The sequence below is a fragment of the Capra hircus genome, chromosome 15, assembly GCF_001704415.2.
Source record: "Capra hircus breed San Clemente chromosome 15, ASM170441v1, whole genome shotgun sequence".
NCBI classification, from domain to species: Eukaryota; Metazoa; Chordata; class Mammalia; order Artiodactyla; family Bovidae; genus Capra; species Capra hircus.
The window spans coordinates 33,802,995-33,808,841 of NC_030822.1; the positions used below are offsets into that span (position 1 = coordinate 33,802,995).

Here is a 5,847-nt window from a genome sequence, read left to right on the forward strand (position 1 = left end):
AATCTCTTATCATGAAGTATTTAATCACTGAATGTATGACTGGATTTGAAGGAATGAATGGTTTTCCAGTTTTCTTCTAGATGAATTGAGGGTTTTTCTTCTCATATGTAATTAGACATACTAAAATACCTTTATAGAAATCCTGACCTATTAAAATATTCTGACTATACTACAGGGAAACCTGGATCAAATAAACATACTTGAATTTAAAGACCATATGCACTTTGATTTCTCCCTAATCACCCAAATGGAGTAATTTCACAAGTTGGAACTGCTTAAGAGGCAGTTTAGCAGATGAGTGCTCTGCTTAGGTTAATTTATCCAGATATGACTATTTATTCATTCTGAAACAGTGGTTAGTGAAACTATGGGACTGGAAAATATGTCTGGGCAGGTTGCCATTTTTAATGAGAAGTAAAAGAACCATGGGGAAGAATATAGTTGTCGATGGAACTCAGCACGTCAACAACATACAGTAAGAGAGAAAAAGCAACAAAAGAGGAGGATGACTTGAGACTGGATGAAAACAAATTATTAGGATTATGGAAACAAAATATGTATTTTAAAGACAAAATAATTTTAAGCACTGCACAAATATCAACTTAGAAGAGTCCTTTAAAATGTTTGATGTGTTTGGATAAAGTATAATTTTGAATTTTTTCTAAATATACAAGCTTTCAGGAATTATGGAGACAAAGTCTTGTGGCAGTGATTTAAAAATCACTTAAATTGATTTTGAAAATATGGTGATTCATAGTGACACATTCGGAATTATAGCACCATTTAAATTGAGACATCAGATATTAGCAGAAAATCACAGCATAGGTTTGAATTATATTTTATCAGAAGGGGAATGACTACTAAATTAATATGTGATTAATATAAAATTTTTGAGGGAAGTGTATATATATATATATATATATATATATACACATACACATATACTAATTATCAGAGAGGAAGTAAAGGAATGATAATGGTGGCTAAGAGGGTAAAGCATCTATCTGCAATGTGGGAGACCTAGGTTCAATCCCTGGGTCAGGAACATCCCCTGGAGAAGGAAATGGCAACCACTCCAGTACTCTTGCCTGGAAAATTCCACGGACGGAGGAGCCTGGTAAGCTACAGTCCATGGGATCGCAGAGTTGCACACAACTAAGAAACTTCACTTCTCATCAAAACATAACTAGGAATTAACTGAAAGAGGAGTTTCCATGCCTGCTGGGGTAGGGTTAGTAGAGAGAGGGAATCTAGAGTTTGTAAAATGTAGCAAACATCTTATGACCAACAGGAAAGAGTTATTGCAGAGGGCTTGAAGAGAAAGGTGAAATTTATGAACATAAATGTCTGGAAATCATCAGGGAGTTCAGTGCTGCATACATTTTATTGGAAACCATTCCAGAATTGTGTTTTTTTCTATAAGTGAGTTTCTCTGTTGGAGAAGTGGAATATAGAGATTATAATATGAGATCCTAAAGCATGTAGAAGTAAGGAATTGAAGAAGCAAGGATATTGTGTCAGGTCAAAAGGAGTAGCTAATATGTTATACCACAAGTAAAAAGTGTGAGGAAAATGTGAGTTGGGAAAAGGTAGTAAAGGCAGTAATGGTAAACTAAGACAATATGAGCCTTACATTAAACTTCTGTGAGGGTATAGGGAATTGAAAAATGAAGTTAATGAGGGACAGAGAATTGGGCAGAGACTGGGGTGTTTCTTCCTCAGTAAGATGGATGGTGATTTAGAAAAGCAAACGTGGATTCATTGATTCATGTCAATGTATGACAAAACCAATACAGTATTGCATAGTAAAATAAAGTAAAAATAAAAATTAAAAAAAAAAGCAAACAAATAACCCTGTGAATTGCAGCTTTAAGGGACTAGAGATTAGTGTAATAATAGGATGCATTTTGGGCTCATTTATGAGTGTGTTTCTATAATGCCTGCAAGTAATTTTGCACTACCCTATTTAAAGAAGAGAATCTGTGGTCAACCAATATGGCTAAAAAGTAAACGCCATACTGGGTTGATTTACTGGGTTCTATGAGGTGTTTGGAGAGGCAGTCATATGAATGATGTGCCTATTTTCAGTATGTGAGAGAAAAATAAGCCTCCAAGAAATTATAATAATACTTAAATATGGAAATTGCCAGCAAATGGGTTTTGTAACATACACTATCACTTCCATAAAGAATGAATGGAGCATACAGAAAATAGTATCCAGAGGTGGATTTTAATAAATATATTAAAACTGCTTATTTTAAATCTGTAATCATATCATGAACTTGAATCCCACTGAACAAATATGGTTACTTATTCAATATTGCATAGTATATCTAAATTTTATGTATATAGTTTTGATAGTTTCTGATTTATTATTCTGGAAAAATACTGATAAATTTTGGTGTACATATGAAAATATAGATATCATTATTTGATTCGATTTTGGTAACTGAAAAGTTTCTTTGAGAAATAATCATAAAACTTTCAATTTTTAGGTATTATTCTATCAGGTAAAATTTTTCCAGGTTCAGTTTTTGCAGAAATAAATTTGCATATGAGAAATTCATGTATCACATTTTAGTATAGCAGACATGTGACTTTTTTCTTTGTTGTCATTACATATTATTTTAATTATTTATCTGTAAAATATTTAATTTTATACATAATACTCAGAATTTCCCTAGGTTCCAACTTTAGGATAAAACCAGATTCTCAATAGTCTGTTACAACCTCTTTATGTGGCCCGTATTCATACCTAACACACCACTTGTCATGTGTAATTGTTACAGCTAGAGTTTTGCCTGTGTCATGTTTGATAAAGCCACTTTATAACTTATTTTCCCAAGATCTAGAGCAGCTCCTGAGAGTGTGTTGGTACTGTTATTATTATTTTACTTCTACTAGACTATCTGAATGAATTGGAAGTTCTTTGATTAGAAAAAAATGTTATATGTAGCACACCGTTTATATCAGATCTTGTTAACTTAGAAGACGTTAACTTAGAAGACTTAACTACATTCAATGAGATAGTTTTCAACTAATTTTGCAAAAACCATAGGAATTCACACTGACTGGAAGGAGTGCTTCCTCTCTCTATAGTGAATATTTGTAAGTTTTCAAGGGTGTATGTGTTTATATATATCTGTATGCATAACAAAAAAAGAGACAGAGAAATAGAGAACAGAAGGAAAATTCAAAATAAATTATTCAGGGAAACTCTATCTGCATTCACAACCAAATTTAACTGCAATATCAAAAAAAATGAGTATGTGTGTCAAAATGCCATTTGAAATCACATTTAACTACTGATGGTATGAACCTAGGTAAAAACATAAAACAAGAAAGATACTCAACAAAAATCTCCATCTTGAATCAGACTCTCTAAACCAGAGAGTTCAAAACAAACATGTTCCAGCTCAATGGTACAGTCTTCACGCCCTCAGTGTTGACACTGATTGGGATCCCTGGCCTGGAGTCTGTGCAGTTCTGGATCAGCATTTCTTTCTATGCCATGCACATTACTGCTCCATTTGGGAATTTCCTGCTACTGGTCATGATCAAATCTGAGCCCAGCCTCCATGAACCCATATATCTTTTCCTGGCAATGCTTTGAGTGACAGACATTACTCTCAGTACCTGCATCCTGCCAAAAATGTTAGGACTATTCTGGTTCCATTCACCAGAAATATATTTTGATGCCTATCTTTCAGATATGGCTCATCTATACCTTCCAGTGTATTGAGTCAGGTATTCTGCTGGCCATGGCCTTGGATTGCTACATGGCAATCTGTGATCCTCTGAGACATGCAGTCATTTTACCCACAAACTCTTCACTCAGACTGGGGTTGGAGAGACACTCCGAGCAGTCCTCTTTGCAACTCCATGTCTCATCCTCATCAAATGCTGGCTGAAACACTATTGGACCACTGTGATTCCCCATTCATACTGCGAACACATGGCCATTGTGAAGCTGGCAGCAGAAGATATTTGAATCAACAAGATCTATGGTCTCTTTGTGGTTTTCATTATACTGTAATTTGACATAATCTTTATCATACTCTCTTACATTTGAATATTTGTAACTGTCTTCAATCTGACTCAAAAAGAAGCTAGACTCAAAGTTTTTAACACTTGCATTGCCCACATTTGTGTCTTCCTTGAGTTTTATCCCCTCAGTTTCTTCTTGTTTTTTTTTTTTTTGCACACAAGTTTGGGTTCCATATTCCACCTTACATTCACATTCTTCTACCTAATCTCTATCTGCTTGTCCCATCTTTGCTCAATCCTATTGTTTATGGTGGAAGACCAAACAGATTCGAGATCAAATATCCAAGATTTTCCACTCTAGGAATGCATCTTGAGTTCTCATTTATCTTATTTCAAACAATAGCAGAAACAAGTACTGAGAAAAATGTTCTTGAGAGTTTGTGCTTTCTCAGGTTCATTGTGTGCTGAAGAGCAATGTTCTGGTTTTGCATTCAAGACAATAAGGCCTTGACTCCTATTTAAACATCTTAGCTTGTTTTGGATACGAAGTTTGTTGAAACACACAGAATTAGTCATATCTAATCTACACATGATATAAAGTACAAAAATTAAGCTCAATTGACTCGGTGACAGATGTTTCTTAAAAGAAAAATTAAATAATAATATTTTAGCCTATGTTAAAATATATCAAGTGTCTTTTTAGGGACTGCAAAAGAAATTCAGTATAATGTATTATAATTCTAGTATATCTGAAAATAAATTTGTCCTTTTCCTATATCATTTATTATAACACTTCATTATCCTAAAGTTCCTTACTGAATGATCATGAAATAATCATTAAGTGGGGAATGAGGGTTTTACTATATGCATCAAATGTTAGTCATATTTTCTTATTTCCTGAAAAAAATATCACACAGCCTACTACAGGAGCATATATAGTGGAGTTCTTATATATTAAACGCAAATAGAAAAATTTGAATTGATAGTAACTAAAGTCAATGTGGAATGATTAGCAATGTACTTCCTTGTTTTATGTTATGGTCTTACAAATAAGTAAAATAGTTTTAAATAATGTGTTTTATGACTATAGCTGAAAAGGGAAATAAGTTCTGCAAGTCAAGCTATATATATAAATATATATATATATATTTAATTATGCTCATGGTTTTATTATTTGTATGTTTTCCTGAAACTAACTTTCAAAATAATTACTGCAGTTGAATTCACACATTTGAACTTGCATTAGCATTTGTTAACTTAAAATTGCTTTTATTGTAAATGTTTTTGTGGATTGGTGAATAGTCATTCTTATAGAAACTTAAATAGAAATTTTAAATGGTAAAGATGAGATGTAAGTTGACAAAAGCAACTATACAGGAAGAGTAGTGAGTGTGGCCTAAAGAAACAGCCAACTGGTGGCCAAGGCCAGCACCTGGAATATTCAGAGATGTGAATTTGGATCCTCTCCCTTATTCTACATTCTACCTTCTGATTAACGTATATTGACTTCATGTTCTTTGCTATGATTCTGAAATGGTCACATACCGTATAGTTTGTGAAGTATAATTTCAGACTCTACAAGGGCTAAAAGTAACATTTTCATTATATTTATGTGTTCAGGTTTTGGACTAGAATTTTTTTTAATGGCGTTATTGTTGTCTGTCTTACAAAATTGTGTGTGATCTTCACCATTAACACTTCATTGTCCTGTAATTCCAAAAGATGACCAATGCTATGCATAGTGCCAAAAGTCAGAATTTTTCCAATTGGACTTTTTTTGCTCTTAGGACATTTTTATACTTAAGAGATGTATCCATTTCTATTATTTTCACTCTCATTAATTGTGATATATCCTCTACC

General features: G+C 33.2%; 1 pseudogene; it reads left to right on the forward strand.

The window, feature by feature from the left end:
- LOC102175941 lies at positions 3,407-4,361 on the forward strand (annotated as a pseudogene).